The sequence below is a fragment of the Petaurus breviceps genome, unplaced genomic scaffold, assembly GCF_028583685.1.
Source record: "Petaurus breviceps papuanus isolate PSGF00001 unplaced genomic scaffold, PetGlider_PUasm1.0 90895, whole genome shotgun sequence".
In the NCBI taxonomy this organism is placed as follows: domain Eukaryota; kingdom Metazoa; phylum Chordata; class Mammalia; order Diprotodontia; family Petauridae; genus Petaurus; species Petaurus breviceps.
The window spans coordinates 25,011,014-25,027,220 of NW_027187372.1; the positions used below are offsets into that span (position 1 = coordinate 25,011,014).

Here is a 16,207-nt window from a genome sequence, read left to right on the forward strand (position 1 = left end):
AGGTAATTGTTATGTTTTAGAAGCCTCTGTCTCCTTATCTTTGTCTCCCACACCAAAACCACCCCTTCTTACCTCCCACCCAGTAAAAAAGAAACAGGAGGAGCTACCCAAGACCATGGACAGTACTCCTGTAGAGAGGCCTTTCCATGCAGAATCAACACAGGTAGTACATTCTGGGGAAAGGGAATGGGATGAACTTGGGTAATCCCTGATAGGATAGGAAAATGGAACAGAAAGGGTTTAAATGCCCAGAGATTCTCCCTAGGCTCCTTTTTTTTCTCTCTTCCATGTCTATCAGAATAGACAACAGGTCCCCAGCCTTATGGCAGGAGCAGGAATTAATGTGCCAATTTATAGAGATTTCCTCCCTCTAACTCCTGTGTATAGAGGTAGTCCCTGGAGACAACTAGTATTTATCCCAACTTATTTCTCAGTCAGGAAGAACTGCCCCATCAAAGCAATTCCACCTTCTTCTTCCTTCCTCTTCTGTCTTCACTTTGGTCACTGCCCAAAGACTCATTACCTGTCAAAAGATATTCAGAGTGAGTTCACTAACACCTTTGCTGGCGCTGCCACAAAGAAATGGACCGAGAAACTTACAACTATTAAAGAGAACCAGTTTTAAGAGTACTGAGATTATGACTTGATTATGACATGAATGTATTTGTGTGATGTATTTATATGAAGAATTCACACAGAGGCTGTTAAAAATGTATTAGTACTTTAATGGAGCATGAATTTAGAATACCCCCGAAGTATCACCCTGTTACCTCATCAGGACATAGAGGTAACCCTGGCTGTACCCTGCCAGTGCTTAGCACTGTTCCTGGTATGTAGTAAGTGCTTAATAAATGCTTGTCAACTAACAGACAGGTCCCACAGACTGAAAAGGCTGCAAGTACAGTCTTAGCAATAGATGGTCTACTGTCTAAGAAAGAACCCACCTAAATACTGAAAGGCTTAGCACCTGCAAGCCCACCTCTAGAAGATATAATTTTTGGTCATAGAGGTCCAATAAACAAACATGAATGAATGGAGAAGGGAGTCATATAACAATGAAGCAAATAACAAAGGCAAATACAAGGGGGTTTAGGGCAAATGTTGAGTCTGAACCTACCTCAATGGATCCACAATCTCCTTCCAACATGGCAGATGACAACTCATTTGTGCCTTCTCATCCATACCCTGAATCTCATCCATGTTCTCCCATAAATCCAACACAAGGGAGCTCACTCAGTTTTCTAAGGTTCTTCAGCTATGTCTCCTGACCCTAGACAGCAATGCAACATGAAGACTCTCCAAAAGAAATCCCCCACTCTGGGAACATGATTAGCCCACCTTCTTTTCTAAGTATGCATCTCTCTGGTGATATGCTTCATAGCCCTTCTGCACAATGCAAAGTTGGTAATGTCTAGCAGCCTACTCATACCCACTATGCATCTCTCCATTACCTATAAGTAACCTTCAAATGAAGTTCTTTAAAGGCTATTCTGTGACTCACAACCACATAACATCACCAGAAGAATATGGCTTTTTTAAAATATGGACCTGATTTAGCCTTATTCATTTATTATGCAGTTCATAATTTAATCTTTTTTCATGTGTTTTTGCCAACTTGACTTTTACAGTATGGGGGGAAAGGCACAATCAAAACATTTCTTGGGTTATGTTAACCATTAGCTGTATCCATAGGTAGGTGAAATATGTAGAGTATGCTTAAAATCACTCTTGAAACCACATTTAGACAATCATGGGAAAGCAAGAGCTGATAAAGTAAAAGCCCTGATATTCCAACTACCATCACTAAGCAAAGCTTTACGAAAATGATAAAAGAGAACAGTAATTCATCTGTACTATCAGAAGAAGCATGATCATCATATCAACAAGTTCATACAAAATAGAAAGTCAATGAGCCTAGACAAAGTGCTGCTTCTCAAGGCTGCCCACTAGGACAGTGTCTTTGATTGTTGGGTCTCCTCTAGGTCCTAGCATGATGCTTTGCATAATAGCAGATATTAAGGACAATATGTGCTGAAGTTGATATTTCTTCCTTGTAGATAAGTGGTAGCATTAATTCCTCGTTTTACCAATGAGGAAACTGAGATAAAATGACTTGCCCAAGGTCATGCATATATACCCTCAAGAATACTGATTGGAAAGTTGTCGATTTAAGAGTGGAACTCAAGTATTCTGCCTCCAGGCCTTTCCATTATCCCATTTGCCTTCCAGAGACAACGTTATAATATATAGCAAGTGAACAACTAACTTCTTCCCAGACCACTTGGAGTTCCACCCATTTAAACTAGTAGCCATCAGAAATACTGGAAGTCATATTGAAATCCCATGGAAATTTTGGCAACATAGTGATTTATATAAATAATTCACTTGGTTTCATTTACGATTCACATATTAGATTACATTTTAATCCATTCACTTACTCAAACACTTTATTACCATTGGCTCAGAATTCTAAGTGACTGTGGCAATTCACCATGGTAGTTATTTCATTGATGTCAATTCTTGGTTACTTGGGTGCTCATTATGTAATTTGTAGTTTATTTCTTCTTCCTCTGGGCTCTTGGTAATTCTCCTATTCACGAATACCTCCACTAGAAAGAACAGGTAGAAAGCACTGGATCAGTCCATTTTGTGGTGTAGTCAATTGTTGACTAAAAAAGAAAAATAACAATAAGGACAATCTGACACAGCAATTAATACAACAGCCATTATGTTCTGAATGAACAGGATGAGTTTGACAAACTCGGGTGAGGGTAACAGTTTGGCCTTTACAATTATGTGGTTTTTTTTTTGGTTTGTGTTAAAATGGTCTTGCTTTTTATGTACACACAGCCTTTTGGGAGAAGTGGTTTGAAAGCATGCTAAGTGCCTGTGGGAAGCCAGCCTGAGAGTATAAATTCGATATGGAGAGATTAAAACTAACATAGGCAACAATGAAAATTTGGAATCGTCTCTGGATTTCATTTATCCATGTGATGCATTTTCCCCATTACTTTATAAGTTTCTGAATGAGAAGCAAAAAGACTCCTTGATTTGTCAGGTTTAGAGTTCTCTCCCTCAAAACACTGGGAAATTTAACTCAGAATTAAATTAAGTTCTATTGAGCAGAAATGAGGTTATGGCTCACTTTCTCTTAAACACAAATTAGTTTCTACCATCTCTGCAGAAATCTGACCATATCACTTTTTACAGAATCAATGTTTTGAGGAGTCAGAAATGATCAGAAGAAATAAACAGCCCCTTTAAGTTTTAGTCTAATATTTAATGAATTGGTAATTAAAAACCCAAGTACCTAGCAAATAGCACTGAGACTTAGCTAGAAGGGTAATTGTCTACTTCCTGAATAGGAAATTTTCCTAAATCTTGTGTTTAGAGTTCTAGGTCCTCATTATATGTAGAGAACTCTTTCTTTTTCCTGTTTCCCTTCTGAAAAGCTTTCAGTAACTAGGCTTTGAAACTCCTATCAGTGTTCTAAGTACCAAGTCTGTCTCTTCCTTCTGAGTATGAGTAATAGGAATGGGAGTTTGAAGATCTTACCTGCCCCTTAATATACCTGGGGAGAGTTTGAAGATCTCCCCTGATTTGAAAGTAAACTCTGCCCCGTGATGGGCTGAATGTAGTTACACGGAGCCTGTGATAGGAGGAGTTTTGCTGAAGGGAAGAAGAGCCAACAGGAAGATCATGTTCAGAGCTAGTCAGACGGGTGGGGGAGAGAGAACACTCAGGCAAGGAGTCAGATAAGCTCTTGAGTAAATATTGATCTTGTATTGGTTTGTGGGAAGGCTGAAGGATGCTGTGGCTCTCAGTATTATTATGGCTTCTTAATATCTTTGGTACTATAATGGAATCAGCTAACTGGTTTGGGGATTTGGTTTTCTGGTGTCTAAATAAATGTTTCAGTTCTGTTCTCTACCTGGGTAATCTGGTATATTTTGCAATCGAACATCATGTGATACTTATAGTCATGCTCTTTATTGTGATCATGGGCACTGTAAATATTGCATTGACATTACAGCGTGCTCTGTGAAGATGGACAAATTCAGATAAAGATTAATTGATGAAATTGGGATGGTGTTGACTGGAGGTTTAAGGGGAACATTGGTTATCCAAGTTTTGGAAGAGCTATTGTATGGGAGGGGGGAAGATTAGAATTGTTTGGTTTGGTCTTTATGGGCAGACATGAGACCAATGTATAAAAGTAGCAAAGAGGTCATTTTACCATTGCATAATGAAAAAAATCACAACTACAGCTATCCAAAAGTGGGATGAGCTCTCTTAGGAGGTATTAAGTTGCCCATCATTGATGTTATCTTAGTGTAGGCTGAATGACCACTTATCAGGTATAGTAGAAGTAATCCCAGTTTCATATATAGGTTTCCCCTCTGAAGACCATAAATTGCTGAGACTCTGTGATTCATAATATCATGTCTTATGACACCTATGAAACATTCATTTGTAGAAAAAAATAATGGTGGGAGACAATATGGAATAGTGGATAAAGAGACAACTTCAGAGTCAGGAAGAACTCAGTTCAAGTCTCCTCTCTGACCATAAGCATGTGTACATGGTGTGTTAGGTCTGTCCAAGTATACCCTAAGGTGCTGACTGAGAAGAGTCAGGGCTGGCTAGGAGCCAGAATCCTTCAGGGGATGGAGGCAATTCTCCTGGTCTCCAGGGACCCCAGTTTGTTGTAGATACTCTGCTACATCTGCTTCCTTCCTTTGATTTCCATTTTCCATTTTCTGAGGTTCTGGCATAGGAAAAAGAAGGAAGGACATCTACAATCCTCTTCTAGACTCTCTCCACAATGCTGCTTGCTCTGATCTGACAGCCCTTCGGATTCAAGAAGTCAAGTTCCTGTTAGGTCCCTGGGCAATCTCCCTTCCTCCCTTTTTCACTTAAGAGGCCCCTGTACTCCTGCTCAGTGCTTAAATTTAACAATTACAACAACCATAAATTCTGAAGGCAACTAGGAGAAAGACTTTCAAGTACTATAAAGGAAAGAAAATTAAAATAATACAAAATTATTCTGGACCCACTAGAAACCAGAAAAAGGAAATGAATAATATATTTCAAAAAGCAAAGGAACCCAAGGTATAAGCCAAAATGACATGCTTTGCCAACCCAAACATAGTCATCAATGAAAAAAGAAAGATGTTCAATAAAGAGATATTTGAAGCACCCCTTCAAAAAAATAGATTGAACAGATTATTTGATTTTCAAATATCTCAAACAACAGAAACTAAGAAAGGTAAAAAATACAACTACTAAGGAAAGCACAGTAACAAAATAAATTGCCTGATCTCTAGAAATATTTAAAAGAAAAAAATCTAGAAAGAAAAAGTAAAATATGAGGTTTAAAAAAACAGGAAATATACATGCAAGTACTATATAAATGCAACTAAAAGACACTGTTTACAAAAATAAAGACAACCCTAAATAATTGAGAAAGTACTAATTCCTCGTGAGCAGGGCAACTAAATATAATGAAAATAATAATACTTAAATTAATGTACCTATTTTTTAGGTTATACCAATCAAACACCAAAGAATTATTTTATGGAACTAGAGAAAAGAATGAGAGAAATAATAACAATGAAATTCATAAGTAGACCAAAAAGATCAAGTACTTAAAGGAAATAATTTTAAAAGTGTACACAAAGGTACCCTAGCAATACCAGATTTCAAAATATATTACAAAGCAGTGATTCTCAAAACAATTTGGTATTGGTTTAAAAAAAATGCAAAACAATCAATCAGCAGATCAGATTAGGTATACAACACAGAGAAGCAAATTAAATTAGTTGCTTAATGTCTGATAAACACAGAGACCCCCTCACCTCCTGGGATAAGGAATCACTATTTAATAAAAACTGTTAAGAAAATTAGACAACAGAAATTAGATTTTACCAAACTTATATCAAGATAAACTCCAAATGGATGTGACCTAGATATAAAAGGTCACATCATAAACAGATTAGAGAAACATTAGAAAAATTATCTGTCAGATCTATAGATAGAAGAAAAGTTCATAATCAGACAAAGGATACAGAGGAACAGAGAAAATAAAATGGATATTTTTACTTAAATCAAATGTAAAAGTTTCTACAAAAAACTAATCCAATAAAACTAAAATCAGAAGGGAAACAATTATCTGGGGAAAACCTTTGCAACAAGTTTATTTGATAAAGGTCACATTTCATATTACACATACACATACATACATGTATGTATACACACATTATGTATATATGTGTTTATGTGTGTTATATATATATATATGTATAGTATGTATGTATATGTGTGTATATGGAACTGATTCAAATTTGTAAGAATAAGGACCAGTTCCCAATAGAAAAATACTTTAAGAATATGGACAATTCTCAAGAGAAGAAGCCCAGGCTACATACAGCCATTAGAAAAAGTGTTCAAGTCACCAATAAATAGAAAAATGAACATTAAAGCAATTCTGAGGTTCTACCTTACACCCATCAGAGTAACAAAGATGACAAAAAAGAAAAATGGCAAGTGTTGGAGGGGCTGTAGGAAAACAGGCATACTGATACACTATTGGACCTATGAATGGGTACAACCATTCTGGAAAGCAATTTCGAATTATACATGAAAAGTAACTAAATAGTACATGCCCTTTAGCCCAATTATACCACTGCTAGGCTTATACTCAAGGAGATTTTTTTTTAATAAAAAGGTCCTATATATATACAAATATTTATAGCAGCTTTTTTTGTCATTTCAAAAAACCAGAAACTAAGAGAATGTCCATTATTTGAGGAATAACTGAATAAATTGGGGTATATGAATGTGATGGAATAAACTGTGCTATAAAAAATGAGGAAGCAGGGGCAACTACCATGTTTCCCCGATAATAAGACCTATCCCGAAAATAAGCCCTCCCCTTACTGTGTAAGATTCCTCTAAAATAAGCCCTCCCCCAAAAATAAGCCCTATTGAGATTGCTACTGTAGTGAAGGCGATCCCCTGCGCTACATGCTACATTACGGTACCCTCTGTATGCACCGTCCCCCCCCCCTCCGGGTGAAACACACACCGCGCTCCGAGCTGCATCCAATCAGAGCTGCAGAAGTGAGCGCGTCATCCTGTTCTTCCCCAGTGATTTGCTTGCTGGCGCCATTGAGAGCAGTGCCACGGAGGAGAGCTGAGGCAGGACAACATAAAAACCCGGTATGTAAGCGGGAGTGAGGGGGCATGATGGAGGATAAAAAGGGCATGATGGAGGAAAAAAGAAGAACTCAGGGGGCATGATGGAGTGAAAAGAAGGACTGATGGTCATAATTTTATTATTCTGTCTGTTTTGACCCCCAGACATGAATACAAAAAGGAAGAGCTATACTGTTGAGTATAAGAAAGCAATTGTAGAGGAGTCACATGGCAAGAATCTTGCAGTTTTCTGTAAAGAAAAACTTTTGGATCTTCGAATGGTCAGAAAATGGAGAGCAGATTATAATAACCTCAATCAACAGGTGGATGAGGGAAAAGGGAAAAAGCGCAGGTCTGGATCAGGTCGGCAGCCCTTATATCCTGACTTGGAGATCCTCATTGGTGAATGGATTGCTGACAGGAGAGCAAAGGCCTTGGTTGTGCACAGGGCTGATATTCAAGCATTTGCCCTTTCAATGGCACCAGAGTTTGAAATGTTCTCAGAAGGATTCAAAGCATCACAGCACTAGTTGGACGGTTTCTTCAACGGTATGAACTGTCCCTAAGAAGATCAACAACACTGTTTAAGCTGGAAGATGCTGAAGTTATTAAACGTGCACTTGCATTCAAGTCCTTTATTGATAGGATCGACATTTCCAAGTACCAAACCTGCAATATGATTGCTATGGATGAAACTGCAGTGTTTATGGGACAAGGATCTCAAACAACAATTCATCACAGGGGTGCAACGTCAACCTACATTCCCACCACTGGCTATGAAAGTGCACAGGTCACCTGTGTTTTGGCAATTCGTTTGGATGGAAAGAAAGCCACACCTCTAATCATCAGTAAGGGCAAGAAAGATAAGATTGAACATGTATCTGGCATTTACGTTCTTGAAACAGAAAAAGCCTGGTGTACACAAGCCGTTATAAGAAAGTGGGTTGATTTAATGCTGCCACTTGTTATGTGAGGTAACCAAAGAGGTCTGATAGTCTGGGATTCAGCCAGCACTCACCGCACTAAAGAAATGAAGAACTTCCTTGCAGAGAGAAGTAATCAAGAAGAAGATCAAGTAATGATTCCTGCAGGAATGACTGCATATCTCCAGACCCTTGATATTGCAATAAACAAGCCATTCAAGGACCATTTGCGCATGGAAGTCAATGACTACATTGAAAATAGAATAGAAAGAAATCAGCGTGGAAACTTTGTGAAGCCCTGTCTGCAAGAAGTCTTGACTTGGGTGAAGAAGTCATGGGATAAAATTACTGACAGCTGTGTCACCAAGGCACTACAAGCAGGTTACCTGGACAAGACATATTCATTTAAAGAGAGTTATATTGCTGGACATGACAGATTGGGTCCACTTCTTCTGAAGGAAATGGAGGCGCAAGACATCCAGGATGGAATTCAGGGTATGGACACTTATGACGATGTTGTTGAAGAAGATGACATGATCATTATTGACTAAAGGTACATTTTTTGTTCACATTTACCTGTTTATTAAAATTGCTGTCAATGTTCATTAAAATAAGCCCTCCCCTGAAAATAAGCCCTCTGGTGTTTTTCTGTCCAAAAAATATAAGACAGTGTCTTATTATCGGGGAAACACAGTAGGTGGCACAGTGAATGGAGCACCAGCCCTGGAGTCAGGAGGACCTGAATTCAAATACAGCCTCAGACATTTAACACAAAAACTAGCTATGTGACCTTGGGCAAGTAACTTAACCCCAATTGCCCTACCTTCCCCCCTCCAAAAAAAAAAAGCAAAAAATAAAAATAAGAAAAGTTTTTTAAAATGAGGAAGCAGATGAACCTAGCACTTAGGACAGTGCTTGATACATAGTAGGTACTTAATAAATGTTTATTGAGTTGAATAAAATTTCAAAGAGATATGGAAAGATTTGTATGATCTGATGCAAAATAAAGCAGAACCAAAAGAATAATTTATTCTATGATATCAATATTATTAAAATGAACAATCTTAAAGACTTTGTAAAATGATGAAGAATATGAAGAATGAAATAAGCAAAACCAAGAAAATTATTTACACAAGAACACTCTAAAGACAAACAACTTGGAAAGCTTTAAGAACTATGATGGGTCAAGATGGCGGAGTAGAAACAGGACCTCCGCATGGCTCCAGTTCTCACTAACCCCAATCCATGTAAAAGGGGACTCTGAACAAACTTTGGATCTACAGAACCCACAAAATGACACAGAGGAGCTAACCTCCTGCTGAGGACAACCTGGCAGGCTGGCAGGAATCAGCGAGCCCAGGACTCTAGGAGCCAACCCCAGCTCCAAGCCAAGGTTTTAGCCCCAAGGCATGCCTGACCAACCACCAGCTGGAAGGACTACAGATCACCAGCAGCTGTGGCCGTTTCCAGAACTATCAACACATAGATGCTAAGGACAAAGTGAGAGGTCAGTGCAGTGTGGACTTTGGGACCCAGTAGTTGGGAGTGCTTTGGTTTTTGCCCATGGTGCGAGAAGGCTTTGAAGGCTGAAGCACAGCAGCCAGACACATGGCAGCTTCAGCTCCTGGCCTGCAGACTGTGGAGGGACCAAGCAACCAGTCTGAGGGGTAATCACTCTTGCTTTAACCTGCTTGGATCTGGATTGCAGTCTAGGGTGGAGGTGCTGGGGTGTGTGACCAGCGTGCCAGAGTGTGTGGAGGCTTCAGAGAGGGCACCCAACTAATACCTCCGGCAGCTGAGAAAACCCCAGCATTTTGGATGAAAGCTCCCTGTCTGATAGCAGAGTCCTACTGTGGGAAAAAGCCCAAAAGTCAAGTAATTGAGTGGCAATATGACCAGGCAAAGGAAGCAAAGCAAACAGAAGAATCTAACATTAGACTCCTATTTTGGGGACAAAAAGGAGCAAAGCATGGAACAGGAGGAAGACAGTGAAGTCAGAACTCCTGCACCAAAAGCTTCAAAGGAAAATATGAGCTGGTTACAAGCCATAGAGGACCTTAAGAAGCAGATAAGAGAAGTGGAGGAAAAATCGGGAAGAGAAATGAGAACAATGCAAGAAAATTAGGAAATGAGAGTCAACAGCCTGACTGAGGAAAATAACACCTTAAAAAATAGACTAACTCAAATGGCAAAAGAGGCTCAAAAAGGCAATGAGGAGAAGAATGCCTTAAAAAGCCAAATTTGCCAGATGGAAAAAGAATCTCAAAAGCTCAACGAGGAGAATCATTCCTTCAGAATAAAATTGGAGCAAATGGAAACTAATGACTTTATGAGAAATCAAGATGCTGTTAAACAGATCCAAACAAATGAAAGAATAGAAGGCAATGTGAAATATCTCATGAGGAAAATCACAGACCTGGAAAATAGATCCAGGAGAGAAAATTTAAAAATTATTGACTATCTGAAAGCCATGATCAAAAAAAGAACCTAGAAATCATCATCCAAGGAATTGCCAAGGAAAACTGCCCTGATGTTTTAGAACCAGAGAGCAAAATAGAGGTTGAAAGAATCCACCAATCACCTCCTGAAAAATATCTCAAAAAGAAAACTCCTAGGAATATTATAGCCAAGTTCTGGAATTCCCAGATCAAGAAGAGAATATTACAAGCAGCCAGGAAGAAACAATTTGAACACTGTGGAAACACAATTAGGATAACTCAGGATCTGGTAGCTTCTATTCTGAGGGATCAAGGGCTTGTAATATGATATTCCAGAGGTCAAAGAAGCTGGGATTAAAACCAAGAGTCACCTACCCAGCAAAACTGAGTATCATGTTTCAGGGGAAAATATGGTCATTCCGTGGAATAGAGAACTTTCAAGCATTCTTGATGAAAAAACCAGAGTTGAATAGAAAATTTGACATTCAGATACAAGAAACAAGAGAAGTATGAAAAGGCAAACAGGGAAAAGAAACCATAAGGAACCTATCAAGGTTGAAGTATTAACATTTCCTACATGCAAAATGATAATTGTAACTGATGAAACTTTCTCAGTATGAAAATAGTTGAAGGGAATATATATATATATATATATATATATATATATATATATATATGTGTGTGTGTGTGTGTGTGTGTGTGTGCGTGTCTATATCGGAGGGTATACAGGCATATGAATACATATGTGAATGTGTGTATATATGTTTACTGATAAAAAGGAAAGAAAGAAGAGCTAGAAAATAAGATATGTAACAACTACAACAATCTGAGTGGAATGAATAAAATCTGTGGTTACAACTATAATGACCAAGGTTGGCCCTAAAGAAAGAAAAAAAATTGACCTCCTTCTCTTTGCAGAAATGGGGAACTATTCAGTTTTAATGAGAATAAACTATACCCTTGGTGAATGAATGTGAAGGGAATAGGTGAGTTTTTACACACAATATTCTAGAACAGACTAACTTTTTTATTTTAATTTTATCTGATTTTTCATGCCTTTTATTTTTACAACACATTCATTCTGAAATATATCCTTCCCTTTCCCTTACTCAGTCCCTTGTAAAAAAAAATTTTTAAGAAAAAGGGGTAAAATTCAAAACTAACTAGTTCAACAGAATTACCCAACACCATGGCCTAGTTGGACAGTATTTAAAATATTCCATTTAAAAGTCTCCCCTCTACCCCCACAATAAAAAGTAGAAGACATATTTTCTTAACATTTCTCCAGAGCTAAGTTTGATAATTATAATTAGTCAACTTTCAGAGGTTTTGTTACTGCTGTTGTTGTTCTTTCCATTAACACGGCTGTACAGCACTTCTCTGTGCTCCCAGCTTCTCTGAAATCTCCACATTCACTGTTTCTTACTGTGTTACAATATTCTATTTCATTCACGTATCACAATTTGTTTAGCCATTTGGAATAGGAAGGACCGTAGCACACCCAAAATGGCCTGCTAGCACAGGTTCATCAATCTGCTTTTAAAGGAAAAACTACTAGAAAAGGGGTTAACAATCCTACTTTTAATTACATTAGTTCAGAGGAAAGGTCAGCAACCTGAACATCAGAGAAAATACAAGCAGAGAAATGAGCATAAAGACCAACAGACAGGGGCTCCACCTGTCTGAGTAAAGCAACATTGCTATACACTTTTCATACATCACTGGATAAAGGGAGCACAGACAATATCTGAGTAGTCGAGGGGCTCTGAACATATCTTGACCAAGAAATCGCAAGGTCCTTCTCATGAGTGAACCCCCAATGCAAAACACCAGCCTCCAGGAATATATAACAAAGACTCTGCATCTGATTGAGTGCCAAAGACCTAGGGAATCCACATTTCCCAGCACTTAATTGGAAACTCCCCTAGCCCGGAGCCTGATTAGCTCTGGGTCAGGGCTTTATGTGCCTATTAAGGGGCAGGGTAGATCTTCAAATTCCCTTAACATGACACCATTCTCCAAATTTTATTTCTGGTCTCTATTATTTGGGAAAAACAAGTGCTACTATGAATATTTTGCTGTACATAGGAACTTTCTTTTACCACCTAGCAGTGGGATCTGTAGATTAAAGGGTATGAATATCTTAGCTACTTTCTAAAATAATTCAAATAGCTTTCCAAAATGGTTAGACCAATTTAGAACTCCACCTACTGTGTGTTGATGTACCTGTCTTTGCCAGTTTGTGAATTAAAACCTCAGATTGTTTTAATTATTATTTCATTTACTATTAGTGGTTTGGAATAATCTTTCATGTGGTAGTTAATAGCTTGCTATTCTTCTTTTGATAAATGCTTATTCTTATTCATAGCTTTTAATTAGACAATTGCAATAGACCAATTAGTCCCTCTGCCTTGGGTCTATCTCAATTACAATCCATTTGCCACCCAGTTGCAAAAGCTATTTTTCCAGTCATTGATCTGGTCTTTTTACCAGATATATTCTGCACAATAAAGCTTGGTCACAATGTGCACTCTTGCTATCCCACCAATGTGCAATGGGCACTCACCAATGGGGAAAAGTGGGCACCCAGAGAAACCTAGCAGGGAGATACATGAATGTAGAAATGCATATGCCTAGTGCAACTCAAAAATCTGGACTTGGTGATGCTGGTTCCTTCAGGAACAGTCCTCACCTCACAAAGCTTTTCTCTGCTAGTTACTCCCCTTCTGATCCCAATAGCTAGGCAAAGACACTTCTCTTCTGCTAAAAACAAGTGTTTCACTCTTTCAATAATATACCACTTCTCTAAGCCAAAGAACTACCAACCTTCCAATACCTTCAAAGAGCAGGAGATTTTGCTGTGTCCCATCAGCTCCAAGACTCTTCTCACAGCAAAACAGATATAAAGCCTGTTTTTCTGTTTCTTCCTCTCAAGACAGAGGGGCCAGGAGATAGCAAGAAATATCCTTGAGAGGTTCCTCCTCCTCCAGCCTTTAGATGGCAGTAGAGAGTAATAAGACCTGACAGCTTTTATGAGTTTCCAGCAGCTGATCTGGACTTTCTCCAGGCAATCATCAAAGGAACATTTCTCTTCCAATCAGCAAGCTCCCAACAAAGCAGTTGTCTGAGCTGGAAACCTCAGGCCCCTCCTATGCTTAACTTACTCTCCTGCTTTGTTTTCTGTCTATCCCTTCCTTCCTATAGCTTCTTCTCAGGTCTCAAATCTTCTCTAGCTTTCTCTATCTTCCAATTCCTCAAGTCAGTCTTCCTGGTGGCCAGCAAGGTATATTATTAATTAGCTTTTAAAACTCAAGAAATCCGTATTTTTGTCAAGTATGAATCCAACAGATCTTATATAACTTTCCCTTAATACCCAATTATTTTATTCATAATTTTGTCAATTATAATCTTTAAAACTTTTAAAACATATAAATAAATGGATGGACCACAATGTGTTGTAGCCCTCACTGCCTCGGTCATTGCTCTGCCTTCAAACAGGTCCTCTCTCGGTACATTCATCTGAGGGGCAGCTCTCTCTGTCCACAGAACATTCTGTGTCTCAACCGTCTTATCTGAAAGACTGTGTTTCTCTTCAAGTTTCTACACAAATGCTCCTTTCTAGACTTTTCAGCAACCACAGAATCAGATCATAGGATTATAGATTTAGAACTAAAATTTATAGTCCAAAGTTGTCCACACACCAAGCACATGAAACACATACACATATGAAAGAAGCAGTATCCTAAGTAAGAAAAACCTTCCCTACTAACAAGAACTATCCAAAAATGTAATGGCCTTCTTTCTCACAGGCATCTTTCAAGGGAAAGCTAGATGATTACTTTTGAGACTGTTGTGGAGGCTAGACAATGTCCAGTGTTCCTCCTGACACTGAGTTTCCATGATTCTGTGAGTCTATCATTTACAAAGCGTGTGACTTTTAGATAAATCACTATGTGATGAGCCTCAGTTTGTCCATATGAAAATTGGGAAATAACACCACTTGCTCTACCTTCCTTATGGGTGTTATTGTGTGTAAAGACCTATATAAACTACAAAGTACCATATAAATATAGTTTATCCAATTATTTATATTTATATTATTATAGTATAATACAATATTTATATTAGCAGTAGCAGCATTAGAGTATCAAAAGCTTCTTAGTCTAGGTTTTACTTCTTCATCAATAGGACATAAGGACTTCCTTTTCCCTTCAGATTTTTCTCATGAATGGAAAAATAAGCTTTAATAGTTCCATATTTATGAGAGTTTGAACAATGTCATCTCTGTACCTTTCGCTTTGCTTTTTAGGGGTATCTGTGTATCCTTTCCCTTTACAATCAGGTAGTGAGGTCCCTCAAATGTCCTTGTAGAAAAGAAACTGGAGGCGGCTAGGTGGAGCCATGAATAGAGCACTGGCCCTGGAGTCAGGAGGACCTGAGTTCAAATTTGGCCTCAGACACTTACCACTTATTAGCTGTGTGACCTTGGGCAAGTCACTTAACCCCAATTGCCCTGCCTTCCTCCCACCCCCAAATAAAAGAAAGGAAACTGAAGGACAAAAGCAATGGATGGCTCCCTCAAATATTATGCTTTTCTGCTACAAACATGGTAAGATACTATTTTTATTTATTTATTTTTATTTCTCCTTAAGTACATTTTAGAGAGAAGGCCTAAGGAGAAAATAGTCAGTCATAAAATTCAAAGACTATTATCTAAATCCACTTCTCTTCAGTCTTTGTAATTCTTTGAAAAACAGGTCATATAATAAAAGCTGGAATTAAAAACCAGGCTTTTTTCAGGAATCTAGTAGTAATGACCAAAGTTAAGTTGAATTCTTCTTTCAAAGCAAAGGAAAGGTGGATATATGTCAAACTCTCTGAGGACAAAATCAATAAATCCAGGTAACTATAGCAATTCCTTAATAATTTCTTTTCCTTTAAAAAAAAGTGAATGCTAAAGAGCAAGAGTCAGGAGACCTTGATTCTGCAAGAATTAACTACTAACCTTCCTAGGAACTCTAATAAAGTTTTCTAATTTCTCTGCTCCTAAGACTGAAGGCAATAATCGGGAAAATAATAATATCGTGTCACAATCTACGCAGTCCCTCCCTATGAGACTGGATCGTGGTGAGAATTAATGAAACAATGTCTGGGAAGTGATGAGTGATTTGGAGGGAAGACAAAAATTCAAGATGATTCTTTTACTTGAATTAATCTGAGAATAAATAACTTAGAAACAGATTATTATGGGCCTTTAGGTAGTTCAGCAGACAAAATGTCAGACCAGCAGTCAGGAAGACCCAAGTTAAAATCTGGCCTCAGACACATAGGAGCTGTGTAACCCTGGGAAAGTCATTTAACCTGTCTGCCTCAGTTTCCACATCTGTAAAATGGGGATAACAATAGCACCTATCTCCCAGGGTTGCTGTGAGGATCAAATAAGAAAACAATTGTAAAGTGCTTATCACAGTGCCTGACACATAGTAAACACAATATAAATGTTAGCTAGTATTACTATTACTGTTATGAAAGGTAACTCTGAGGGAATCATTACATACAAAATAGCAAATAAAAAAAAAAAAACAGCATCACTTTAAATTCCAGACCCGTAAAACACAGTTTTACAAAATAGTTTTTCTTAGGGATCTC

General features: G+C 38.1%; 1 long non-coding RNA gene across 2 annotated transcripts in view; it reads right to left on the minus strand.

The window, feature by feature from the left end:
- Positions 1-7: 7 nt before the first annotated feature.
- The window catches only part of LOC138150917 (uncharacterized), a 105,677-nt gene continuing 89,477 nt past the window's right edge, over positions 8-16,207 (minus strand). The window contains exons 3-5 of one of the 2 annotated variants that reach the window (XR_011165683.1): positions 2,439-2,609; positions 1,118-1,270; positions 8-523 (exon numbers count right to left, since the gene is read on the minus strand). This is a non-coding gene — a long non-coding RNA (uncharacterized lncRNA). Of the gene's footprint in view, positions 524-1,117; positions 1,271-2,389; positions 2,610-16,207 lie in introns of those variants that run through there. The other variant, XR_011165684.1, reaches the window with a different exon arrangement.